This window comes from Pezoporus occidentalis, unplaced genomic scaffold (genome assembly GCF_034315485.1).
Source record: "Pezoporus occidentalis ecotype Australia unplaced genomic scaffold, CSIRO_AGI_Poc_V1 ctg7, whole genome shotgun sequence".
NCBI classification, from domain to species: domain Eukaryota; kingdom Metazoa; phylum Chordata; class Aves; order Psittaciformes; family Psittacidae; genus Pezoporus; species Pezoporus occidentalis.
In genome coordinates, this window is record NW_026916052.1 from 8,609,013 (window position 1) to 8,622,789 (window position 13,777).

Sequence of the window (13,777 nt, forward strand, 5' to 3'; positions counted from 1 at the left end):
AGCATAGTTAAATAATAAGCAGAATTGTTTTAATAAGCAGAAGTGCTTATTCCTCTTGGTGATTATTCCTTTTTCAGTTTGGCACATATGGTATTTCACTTTTTTGATTAGCTTTGTTTACACTCCTGGGTTTCCTCCCTTTTTTGTATTATAAACAAGCTCTTCCCATTGGATTTGACTAAAACTTCTGGCTTCAGCAGAGAGGCACTTCCTGTCTCAAATGTACCTCAGGAAACACGTGGTGTGGATTTCCACTGTCTGCAGCTTACTACTTATCCTCTTCAGTGTAATGGCAGTAGACTATTTTGTAGCCAATGGTATTTTAGTCAAATTTTAATTTTACTTAACTGTTACAGAAGGTTTTGAGAATGATCTTCATGCAGGCATATTACTAAGAGGCAGGAAAATCAACCTCAAAGCTTCGGCTGCTTCTGTATCTTGATGTGGATCTGGTGCCTCACGCCTCTACATAAAAAAGCCATTATTCACTGGAGTTATTAAAAAATGCTTTTTTTCCAGAAGCACTTACAGCGTGTGTTCCATTGACCTTTAGTGTGCCACAAGCAAGACTAGCTCTCACTGTGCTGGCCTTCTGGCAAGTTTCCGGATCCCACAGTAAATTGGCAGGTACAATGGTCAGTTAGTACTTAGTGCCTAATTCACTTTAGAAATGCTGTCTTTGTGGTTCTGCCAGCTGGGTACAGCTTATTCAGAAGTTAGGTCAGCCTCAGTCTCTTATTCCTGAAACTCATAGCTTTAAAAATAATATTCTTTCACTTTAGAAACCCATTAATATTAAGTATTTTTGAGCACTAGGCTCTTCTTGGCATGGTATTAGATGGAGGTGGTGAAAGTATGCAGACTTCTTTGAGACAGCGCACTGTAGCTCAGTGAGAAACCATACGCTTGAGATAAGAATTTCTGGTTGAAATCCTGTGATCTGTATAGTGTGGGATGTCAGACTAGTTATTTACCAACATTGTTTAAAATTTTGGCTGTATGAACAGTGTAATATTTACTGACCCAAATTTCATCAGTAACAGTGATCTCAGTATACCTGGAGAAGGAGAGGCTGTGTTATTTTGTTGTAGTTGTTAAATTTACATGAAGCTTATGTAAAAGGAATAAAACATTCAATATATTGAAAATTATTCCAATTTTGATCCAGTTTTCAGGCAAGTGTTTGTGCTGTGTAAACAAAAGCTAATATTCACAGTGGAAGAAAGGACAAAAAATTGCATAGGAACAGTGTTTGCTATATGAATTTTAATGCTACTGTGATATAAAGCACCTCTTCACTTTATTCTTCTGTCTTGCGCTAGAGATGTCATGCACTATAAATCAGACTTACTGGCTCATAAATTAGCAGGTTTCCAAGCCTATACTGACAGGACAATTAAATGGCCCAGAGAAAACTGTTTGCAGCCCTACACCAGCAGAGAAGGAGAGGAACACAATTTATGATTCCTGGGAAGAACGTCTGGTTGACTCAAAGCACCTTCTATCAATACTAATAATTTATCTGTGTCCAGTGATGGTGACTATCACTGTTTGCTTTTAGAGATATGAATCTTGTTTAAGATACCCTGGATATGTGAAGTTAGTCACGTGGTAAGCTGAGAAAGAAACTGCTCTTTCTGAAGTGAGCCAGTGCTCGTGTTAGATTTCAGCTTAGTTACGTATGCCATATTTGTACTTTTTGGCTTTCCAATGATTATTAATAAGCAGAGTCACTGATGCAGGCTGTTTCCTTTACGCCTAATTTTCGCTTCCACCAAGCATCTTTTTCCAGGACTTTTCTTTTACTATTACTGCCCACATTTTGAAGAGTATTACAGTGACAAAAGCAGTCAAAGCCATGGGGAGAATTAAGAAGGTTACTTAAATAATGTTTGACTTACTGGGTTTCAGTAAAGATTCTGCTGAAATTCGTCTATGAATAAATACAGTACTAGCAAACGTGAGAGGCTTTAAAATGGATGTTATAAAGGATTTTCATGTAGCAATCCGATTGCTAACCTACCCACCCCATTTCTGTGGCACCCAAAATATGAATGGAGCCTTAACCATGCGTAGGAGACCTATGTTTATAAATGCCAAATAATGAGAACATTATGATTAAAGTGTAAATATTATAAAACAGCAACATAAAAGGATAGAAAGGGCAAAACGAGAGCCACACCACTACCTTATTGCTGACAGCTGCACTAAGCATCCATGCAATTGCTTGTAGGTGGATGCCTTTATTGAAATCTCTCTGTTTATATATTAATTATTTCTATAGAAAACACAGAATTATAACAGTGGATCTCTTAGTTACTGGATGAAAAGCAGGAGAAACACTGTGGCTGTGTTTATCAAACAGAATTTAAGTCAAATCATATGCAAGTGATCACCAATACAATAATGTTTCAAATGCCCAAGGTGCAGTTTTTTCAGAATCCCTACATAGCTATTCCCACTGAAAGTCAAAGATGTTCCGATTAATAGTTTCACATAACTGTTAACTATTTCAGTAGTTAAAATTTTGAGGCTCCTATTCAGAGCAAAGCTCCTGGTAATTGAATACTCACTGAAGTACATTGTCACCTATCACCTATGCTTGCCCTATGCTGTTTGGGTCTCCGCTGCCCCTGCTCTGGCCTGGAGCCAGTCACCTCTGGCTCAGGGCATACACTCTCTCTTCCCCCAGCGGGTCCCTGGCAAGAACATATTTGCCACCCAGTGCCACGGAGAGATGAGGGGAAAGGTCTGCTCAGGACAGAATGTCATTTTTGCCAGCCCTTCCCATCTCAGCAGAGTCCTGCCAGCTAAACTGCTGAAAATGGTCCGCTATCAGTGGAGTGATCCTAAAAGTAATTCCTGTCTGATTGAAATCACAGAGATGGGGATTTGAGTCCAATATCTGTTGTATTTTGTGAGAAGGAAAGGAAGATCTATGTCCCCAGCAACTTGAGCTGTGTCTGGAAAAGACATTGAAAAAAATGATAGATCTGTCACTTCATAAGTCAGACAAAGGATGAGGTATAATAAATACCTGTGCTCATCCTCCTTCACTGAAGCTGTTTTTCATTTTGATTAGTGATTTTAAAAGCTCATTTCTTACTTTTCTGTTTTACTTCTAGGAAGGTTTTTCCATTATACAGTCTCCATATACACATGAAAACAAAGATCACAATAAACCAATATATGCACTGAGACTAGAACTTTCTTTCTTCTCAAATTAAATAATAGTGGTGATATAAACAGGTGAAAGTATTTTACCAAGGTATTAACAGCCTCAGGATCCGTATTAATGACAGGCTTATTCAAGTATGAAATGCCTACTGGCTTTTCTCCAAGGTATTTAAACTAATCAGATGCTAAGAATAAGGGAATAGTTTTCCTTTCACTCTCACTTCAAGACTTTCAAATTTTCATTGACTTTGATGATACCTGCTTTACACCAGGACAAGTGAGAGAAGCATCAAGCCAAAGTCCACATGTAGCAGCAGGTCTGAAGGTTGAGCTGAAAATAGTATTATTGACTAACCCAATTTTAGAATGAAAGATAAGTCAACCTATAATACTGACAAAAAAAAAAATTGCATCCCAAGTATATGTGGTTTCACTTTATTTTCAGCACCCATGTAAAGTTATTTCCTTCAAACTGACATTTGGCAATTCTGCATGAATTAAACCAGGCAAAAAAGCAAACCAAAAAAACCACCACCAAGTCATAAAATTTATATGTCTTTTCTTTTTTTCTGAGCTTGCTAACACTGACTCATGTATTGCTCCAAAAGCTGATTGGTTTTGTGAGTTGTTTTAGCTCAGGGAGGGGAAATCTACCCAAGGACACATTTTATATTGTAGGCAAATTCAAAGACATAAGATGCCCACAGTTTTGAAAAGGAATGTGCTGCTCAAAAGGTGAAACAAAGAAGAAAAGGTAACTTGCTTGAGCAATGAAATTAAAAAAGAACAACTTGCCAGTTCTCTAAATCTAATCCAGAATTTTCAATGGAATAAAAATTTGTTTTGATATATACAGTTGCACTTATGGACATGGTCAAGTGCTGGACTTGATTGTCCAGCAGGTTAAAGGTAGGGACTTAAAGGTAGGACTCTAAATATAGGTTAAAAGTTGGACTCTAATCTTAAAGGTCTTTTCCAACCTAAATGATTTTATTATTCTGTGGATGATTGTGTCTCTGGACTTGCCAGAGATTGTTGTACTGAGACAAATAAACTGAGGACTTCTGGGCACACAATAAATGACCATGGAAAAATAAGAATGAAATTAGTATTGAAATTAAGTTGGTCATCTAGTTTAGCCCATTGCTCAAAATGCAGCAAAGTTCAAACTAAGACTAGGTTTTCTTTCACTGTTTCAAACAATCTGGCTCAGCATTTTGTGACAGGCTTTGTAATGTAGTTGCTGTTTGCCATTTTTCTCAAGTCATTCTGTAACACCCTAGCTTTATCTGTGTGGGAAAGGCATTGACCTGAAAGCAGTCTTAAACATGGAACATAGTGGTGTCCCTCTGTGCCTGAAGAAGAAAGGTGATTAGAGATGTCTTTTGACAGATCACAGATGTGAAACACTGCAGAAGGATTCTGGGTTTTGTGAAACTCAGGACTGAGCTGGGAACTGGTATTCTGTCACATCCCAACCAAGATAATACTCTGAGGATTAACAGTGCCCTCAGAAGCACCACACTGCAATTGCTGCCAAAATCTGTGAGACAAGTACAACATTACAAAAGAAGAAAGGGTTTTAACTGCTTTGACCTGCAAGAACTAAAAATGCACTGAAAGACTAAAAAGGATAAACAAGGAAGGGAGAAACTCAAAATGGTATTGCTGAACACTTGAACAGACTTGACAATAATGGGAAAACATTGGAAATTATTACTGCAAGTATACCAAACCTTTTAAGCTTTCACGTTCCCATTCCCTTGACATTTTCAATGACATTTCCTTGGCTAAAGCCTCAACTGTATTGTAAATACTCTGCAGTCACAGGTCATTTGAGCAATTCCAGTTTGGGCAGTGTTTGTGATTACTTTTAGAAGAGTGTATGGAATGAAATAATTTAAAATTGACTACATGAAGCATACTTTTGATAATCACATGTTCTCTGTACTCATGCTTGAATTTATCTTCCCAATTACAAACATTTCCAGATTGCTTCTGACTTGTCTATTAAAATATACTTGGTGCTAATCAAAACTGTGCATAACCTACTAATCATGCTGTCAGCTGCTACTAGCTCTGTGGGTATGGCAAGATTCAGGAGAAAAACCACTTGAATTATATGGTTATCTAACCTGGTATTTGCTGATGGGCTTATCATGTACGTTCCAAAAGGGCAGGGAAAAGGAATAAACTTAGGAGGCTTGGACAAATGTTACCAGGTGCTCTAAAACTGTGGTCAGCTTTCTGAATACTTGCACATGAGAAAGGGTAGGCAAATGCCCTCTCAAGACATGTTCCAGTGTGCTTTTCTAAGTAGGACCTAGGCGATTAATTTCAATTTACGCACAGTGAACAACTGAATGTAAATCAGAAAGCAGCAAATGCAGAACCATTTTGCAGTGTAATAAACCAAAAAATCCACAATTTTTGTTTCACTTGAAAACATTTCCTACCATTCTGAACTTGCTGTTTTGTCTTACTGAATTATTTCATTATTATTGATTTCCATGCCAGCAGCACTCACATGCTTAGAGAATTCTCAAGCAGTGTTTTACACATTCATGCACGCTCTCCAACACATAATCTTTCCTGAAATGTGCCAGTGGCAGTCAACAGGGCAAGAAATATTACTACTTTTATCTCTCATATTGGAAACCAAGACCTGGAGATATCAGGGCTCTTATTAGGAGTTCTGCAACTCATTATGCACAGGTAAATTGTTACAAGCATGCAGAAGTCTGTTTTCAGGGGGATTTGCACGAACATAGCACGGACTGCATGGAACAGGCTGCACGGCCAGATCCCAGTTCATCATTTAATGTCACTCAGAGACGGAGTTACGTGCACAAAGCATGTGTCCAGCAACACTAACTTATTAAAGTTACTGAGAAAGAAACAAGAGGTATTTTCAATGCTGGTTTATTTGTTTGCTTGTTTTTCATTCAGCAGCACATGGCTCACTAGTTATAATACTAAGCTTCTGGAATAATTGCATAGTGCCTGTTAAATACATGACAAACTGGGAAAGTGATACTTCCAAAAAGCAGTTATCAATTAGTAGGGAAACAGCAGGGTGAGGGCGTGTACTAATTTCTCAATAAATCCTGATGGCCAGGCACAGCTTATGTTGGAATCAAAGATCAAATACTTTATTCTTATATTAAACACCAACCACAGTGGAATCTCAGAACAGAAGATTTTATTCTTTAGATCTGTATTTGTAAAGGCTCCTAAACTGTTTTACAATTGCTGCTGAACATCAGTGCACTCAGATTGTTTTGCTGCTGCTCACAGAGTGAATGGGAAACACCTAGAGGTAAGAACCTGCTTCAAACCAATTTACTGTCTTATTAATGGGTAAGAAGGTAGAATGCTAGCAATGGTTAAAAGTCATAACTCTAGTTACTAGCTATAGCCACGTGAAATTAGTCTTTCTATTCTTGCCCCATCGTCAATGAAGAGGGAGACCTTTAGAATATCAGCTACCTTCTTTTGTTGCAGTGGAGTGATGCACTTCACTTGTAAGAGAGAAGTAGCAGTATGTTTATTGATATAAAACCATGACTTAGCAAAGTTTGATAGTAAATGTGACAGTGGTTTAACAAGGCTCAGTGGCAAGGTGCACTTGATTAGTTACTGCATAGAGGACAGGGTCAGACAAAACTGTTAGGGAGACCCTCCCATTGAGTCATGATGTTGCTGATTTGGGGCTTTCTAAACAAAGAATCATAGTCTAGATTTTTAAATGAGATGCTTATTCTATGCAGGGTGCTCAGTGGAAGTCTCCACAAATCAAGCACACTGATGACTCTAAGCTATTTATACATTTTGACAAAGAAATCAGTATCGATTGGTTGAGAATTATGCAAATTGTTCATTAACTAGTATGCCACCCCTTACTGGTTAGAGGTCCCTCTCATTTCTCATGCAAATCAGGCATGCAGGCTCAATCTTTCTCTTCCCTTGAGTCAGTGGGCTGTAAGTCATGATGCTCCTTCCAGAATTACCTTTTGTCTAATTACTGCCCATTTTCTTCTGGGTAGTCATCCAAGGGCTGGGGCCTGATGTTCCTTATTATCAGTCCTGACTCATTACTCAGAGAAGCTGGGTGTATGTTCTTTGCCTAGAGAAGTCTTTGAATGTTATGTCAGATATCTAGCAGAGCTATGATTGGATTAGCATTGTTTTGGGAGATGTTACAAGCACCAGTAAGGTTCAGAAAGGACCCCCTTGTGTTCTAAACTTCTTTTCAGAGGCAAGTTTAGGTGCAGCTGGATCCAAATTTAATCCTAAACTTGGTCAACGGTGTATGTCTACAGGATTATATGTGTACAATCAATAGTTTATCTCAGTTAGCTAAGATTTCAACATTTAGCATGTTATTAATCACAGATACTAATAGGAAACAAATCCATCAGATTTTTTTTTCACAGAAAAAGCTGAAAATTCAAGTCATTTTCCTGAACAAAAATCGGAGAAGACACCAAAAAAAAAAAAAAAGCAGAAGAGAGATACATAAAATCTTAATGTAGATGATGATGAGTAGAGGTAGAAAATATGCATATTCAGTTTCCAGGAGTGCCAGTGCCATACCCACAGCTGATCATGTTAAGACAGATACACTAAAAATGCTCTATGTGGTGCATATCGAATGCATGCTAATAATGCCGGTAGAAGAAATGCAGAGTCCATACAGCTCTGAAGCTCACTAGAAGTATGATACTTTACAAACCAATAAAAGTCATATTCTCTCTCTCCAGAATATGGATATATACCTCCGCAGGATGCATCTGTCTGTCTTAAATTAAGCCAAATCATGACACATGTGGGATTGTGAAGAAGTACTGGAATACACTATTATGAAAGGTACAGTTACACACGTATTAAGGATTAACTTTAATTCTACTATCTTTTACATATTAAATGTAAATATATGCAAACACAGAGGTATAAGTGACGTTTACCATTCTATAAAGCTGTTCTACAAATGGCTTTGTAGAATTACAGGATAGATTTTGAATGATACAAGAAGAGCCAAATAAGTGATGCATGTAGTGGCTTAAAATGAACTGAAAAAAACTGAGATATCTCCAAGTGATTGAGAAGCTAAAGATGTCATCTTCTGAGACACAGGATTTCACTGGAGGTATAAGACAGAATCAAATAAGAGAAGTCTTCATTTGTACTAAAGGAAATCTCATTAGGCTGTAATATAGTACAGGAAAAAAAGAAGAATAAAAATGGCAAATTAAGAGATTTACTTTAAAGCAGGGGGAATGGGCTAGTAAAAAACAAAAGAATCAAAGGAAAGAAAGGAGAATTTGGACAACATCATGCCTTTAAAACATGAGGAGGAAATATGTTTTTGAGGCACTGGAGCTGAAGGGTGAGAATGGAGATTCAACCTCAGAGCTTGGAAAGCAAGGACACTTTGGGGTTATTTTTTTTCCAGGCAGACAGCAACATTCAGTAGGTGAATTTGGGTTCTTCTGGATCCGTGTGCAACAGCAACTGGAAAGGCTGGCTGCAGGCAGCTGCAGTACCTGTGTTCACAGGAAAAGGCAGAGAGCATTGCAAAACTGCATGTGTATATTCCATGCATCATATCAGGGGAATCAGCATGCTTCATTTCAGAAGGTGATCTCAGTGGTGCTCTGTGAGCAAGAGACATTTCTTCCCCTCCCAGAGTTTTTGCATTCACTGCCTTCCTCTGGAAGCCCCCTTCATCCTCCCAAACTCATGTCATCAAAGCAGTTTTCAATACCGACCTCCCTTTCTCCCATCATACTCAGTGAAGACTCTTCTGTCCATTAGTAGCTGGGTTTAGCCCAGTTTTTTGTCTGCTTTTTACCTAGGGTTCCTGTGCCTTGTGATTTTCCCTGCTCCTGGCAGAATGCTTTTGCTGTCTCAAGGGTTTCATCTGCACTAAACCATTTCTCTGCTGCTTCACACTGTCTGCTGCTCTGTCCCTAGCTATTCTGCCTTTTAAGCTATTATTGGTCTGTCTGCTCCCGATTTGGATCAATACTCAAGTCCTTGAGCCTTTCACTCACACCGTATTTCTCTCTTTGAACCTCAGTCCTTTGTACCCTGTCTGATCCTGCCACTCTTCCAGCAGTGTTTGGAAATAATAAGTCCCTAACAGGGTTAACTGATTGCTTTTGTACAGATGGCTTGATCACACAAATTGCAAAACATAAAAGAGACAGTGCTTTTACCAGTGCTAGTAGGCAAACCCAAAGGCTGCACAAAGTCCCCCAAATCTTTAAGAAACTTTGTGACTTTCTAAAGAATCCAGTACCTCAGTTTCATTGGTATCTTCCCTGTGTAAGGTCCTCTTTCTGTGCTTACATTTTATTATAATATTACTGGTTGCAAAAAAGAATTGTTTTCTTGATAAGGGGGAGAAGATAGGAAAGCAGCTAGGCTGCTAACGTGGGATACGGGTAACTCTGTTCAAGTCTTTTCGAGGTAAAATTGTCCTCATGTTATTTTGTGTAGATAATGGTTTCTCTGTCCTTCCATGCAGTATGAAGGGATGGTCTTCTTTCCTCACCAAAGTTTTGTAAGGATGAATACACTGAAGGTTTTGAAGGACTCTGTCACTACATCAGTGTGGCACTATAAGTGCCTAAGAAACAAAGGCAATTTATTACTCTTATGCCAAATGCCTAACAGCTTTCTAGTAGCATTAAACATCCATGATTTCATCAGCTTTGTTTAACATATATTCTCTTTTCTTTCACACAATAATGGTATTTACATATTCCCCATGCACAATTAAAGAAATATGTTACAATATCTGATGAAATGGAAAAGGCCCAGGTTCCTGCCTCCCAAGATAGGTCATTAGGGTGACATAGATTTAATTTGGCTTTAAATAGGGCTGTGGATTCTATAGGAAAGAAGAACATTTTGTAAATATCATTCATATTCTTAATGAATATACATATCATAATTTTGAGTCTTCTGATTTTCTTTCCTTTCAAAAATGTAAAAAGTGTGAAATCCAGGAAAACATCTTGGGCAACACTCCAAGTCATTGCATGCTTTCTATGAACATTCATTTTTTTAAAAAGCTATTGGGACTTCATACAGGTAAAGGGGCTTCAGGGCACAGCTGATCACATCAGTGACCAACTGTGACCAACTGAGGCCACATGTTGGTGTCAACTTCTTTTGAATGTTCCTAAGAGGCTACTGGCCTTAGTCCAATACCTTAATTAAGAGACCTCTCATTTGGCTTCACAATATTATGAGGGATTAGTTATTCATACAGAGGTGCAGACCAAGTTAAGAACAAGCTGGGTTCTCTACGCTTCATTTCTGAAGGTCTAAAACCCAACAGAAATACTGTTTAAAGCCTTGCTTTAACCTGCAGAACTATGTATATTTTCCCCTTAAGGAAGAAATTAAAAGGCTTCAGCATTTTCCCAAATTAAGCTAATGAAAACTTTGATCATGATTTAATTCACTGTGGGAGACCACTATAATTTGATAGAGATTGATTGTTCAATCTCTGTCAGGCACTCATTTGATCTACAAAAGTTGTTAGATATTGCAAGTGGTCAGAACCACTAAAAATATGTTTTGCATATGATATCAAAAAAAAAAAGAACAAACCAACCCAGTGCACACCATCAAATGAAAAACCCTCTCATATCAGCTTTTCTCAGTGTAGGGGTGTTGATAAGTGCAGCTGAATTCCTTTAAAAAACTAAGAAAAATTAGAGAGGATAAAGTCTATATCTTCCCAGAAATGGTAGTTTGTGTTTGTGCCGTTTTTCCCTAATGGTCACACGGAAGGCTGGTAATAAACTACAGTTTCTTCATACAACTGTTCCACTTTCATCACACACACAGAGCTTTTTTTTTTTTTTTTCCAGAAGGACAGATGAAATAAAAAAGAATTGACTGGTCTTGGTAAAAATCGATCAATATAGCATGCTACAAGGACTTTGAAGTGCAATCAGCACAGAAAATATGTCTTACTTTGAATCTGCCAGCCTTGAGAATATCTCTTTAATTTTAAGCCACAGACATTTTAACACAATGGATAAAACCAGACATCTAAGTAACCTGAAAACTTAGCCTGGTAGAGAGCAACTCTAGGCCATTTATAATCACAAAAAAAGTAAAGCCAGCAATGACTTCCCCAAAGACTTTGTAGATACTGAAGTCTTGTACAATTTTGTGCATTTTGATCATCATGTTTCATAGTGTAAGTCATCTGTCAGCTTTTTAGGAAGCCCTCCCTACAGCCTGCTATCTGTCCCATGGCAGCAGAAGAGGCTGTGATGACGACAATGGGGAGATGCACCATTGGTCAGAGCTGCCCATGGGAAATGTTCTGGAACATCCACAGCATCCAAAGCTGGAACTTTTTGATTGGAGAGGTCATCCCTGGAGGTACAATTTACTATTTATAAATCTGTCAAAATCTCTTAATAAGAAGGTTTGAGTACATCATTTGGAAAGACTTTTATAAAGAAAGATGAGTCTTTATAACGGCTTAGCTCAAAGATGTCCAGTTCACACAGTGCTTTTGGTATCTGCAGTTTCACAATATAAATGCCATTGAAAATGAGGCAGGGACATTTTTCTGCCTTTCTCCCTTCCCTTTTATTTGACAAATAAGTCTAGGGACAGGAAGTTTATGCTGCAGGCTTTATGCTCTTTAAGTTCTGCTCAGTTCATGGTGATAGCTGCTACATTTGAACAACTGCCTGCTGATCTCCCATTTGCCCTTTGCTGCCTTTGATGGGTCTCAGTCTCCCAGCCATGGCAGCAGCTAGAAGGGGCCAGGATAAACACACAGAATGGGTTTGGCAAAACTTCTGGGGTAAACAGAAAATCTCCCTGGCTCCCACTGCTCAAACAACCTGTGCAGCTATTCCCACTCTCTCAGGCATCCTCCTTTACTCCCTGCTGCCTGTCAGCTATGCACACAAACCATAACATTCCTGCATACCTTGCTGTTATCACAAACCTATCAAGTTCAGACACCTCCCATGAACACCCTTCCTACACCTCCCAAACCAGACACTCTATCCCAGCAGCCCTAGGCACCCTCTCTGATGTACTCATAACTGGCAAAGTTAGTGTTTATCTGTGTCTTTCCCTAATGCTGTTTGTGGAAGGGTAGCTTAACCATAAGATGAAATTAATTGGCATGTAAAATTATTTGAAAAATGCAGATTAGTCCATTAAATCATTTAAAATGTCATGCACAGTGCAGCACAAAATTTGGCAGGGACAAGGGATGATTATCACAGGTAGGCAGGCCAACAGATGGCTTAGGAACACTGGCTCTAAGAAAAGGATGTTGTTCTTATCTCCTGGACTGTCTCTTTCCATGTTAATAAACAACTACTAGTTCAGAAATGGAAATGCCTATCAGTTCTTTTTGCTTCACTGCAGAGCGCATTAACAACACTGGCATTTGCATAACCACAACACTACCACATGCTTATCTCTGCAGGGTCATTTTAAACTTCAACGTCACTAAAGCCGGTAAAGGGAGGCTGACAAAGTGAGAGGTATTTTTAGTTGGAGAATAATGATGCCCATTTAGTTTCCACATATAAGCTCCTATGGAGTGTTTTCATAAATGTTAGGTTTAGCTAGGTGTCATGGTGAAAACTTTCTGTATAGGTGCAATTGCATAGTAGTTCAGGTGGACTGTGAGATGTGCCAGTATTTCACCACGCTTTTTGTTCATACTCTGCTATTCCTTGGTGATCTGATGCATCAAGAAACATTTTATTTGCATTGAATTTTGCAGTTCCTAAGGGGATGGACAGTGCCTGTGTAGGAATGTGCACAGTGCCTTGTTAGAGAGCTGTGCTATTCCTACAGTTCAGGAAAAGAAACCATGAGCTATAACCAGATGGGCTCAACGTCAGAAAAGAAATTGGGGCATCAAGCAGGTGGCAGATGGAAACTGTCTGTAAGAAAGTCCAGATGGTCAGAGCTGCAAAAACACTGTGCTGGAAAAGCTGGGCCTCCATTCCAGGACCCCTGGCATCTGTATTTCTTCCTATAGTCTGTCTGAATTCAGTCTGTGTTCAGGCTGATCGTCAAAGAATCATGAAGATCTTCAAAGGAGAATCATGGTTCCTCATGACTGCTTGAGGTGGTGACCTCAAAAATGGGAAAAAGTGAGAAAGCCTTCTCAGGAGGACAAGTAGGAAGGAAAGTTGCAGCGGTGTTTGCCATCACAACACACATCATGGTAGGAGTGCAGACAGGTGTCAGCCTCAGATTTGAAGGTGGATCAGACCACAGTCAGAGCAGACACTACATACAGAAACTTGCTGTAGACGTGCCTCATGCTGACAGATACTGTGGTTGCCCCTGAAGGAAAAACAGTGTTGCTTGGAGGCAGGAGGATAAGGTGGAGAGAGTCCAAAATGAGGGTTTTGTCTGAAAGAGGCAGTGTTTGCATTTCCTCTGATTAACAGAGCATGCATCTCACAAGCCGGTGTGACCATTACCACAACACTTGAGTTGACCTTCCCTGGAGTAGGTGCAATATGTGAAGTATCTTCAGCCATCCATACCCTCTAATATCTGTGGAGATACTCAAAACCTGAGT

At 39.0% G+C, this 13,777-nt stretch overlaps 1 protein-coding gene and 1 long non-coding RNA gene across 2 annotated transcripts in view; both read right to left on the minus strand.

The window, feature by feature from the left end:
• Nucleotides 1-13,777, minus strand: part of FBXO30 (F-box protein 30) — a 330,989-nt gene that overhangs the window by 161,897 nt on the left and 155,315 nt on the right. The gene's annotated exons all lie outside the window — the stretch shown is intronic.
• The window catches only part of LOC134175589 (uncharacterized), a 36,951-nt gene continuing 30,353 nt past the window's right edge, over nt 7,180-13,777 (minus strand). The window contains exon 3 of the long non-coding RNA XR_009969057.1: nt 7,180-8,723. This is a non-coding gene — a long non-coding RNA (uncharacterized LOC134175589). The remainder of the gene's footprint in view (nt 8,724-13,777) is intronic.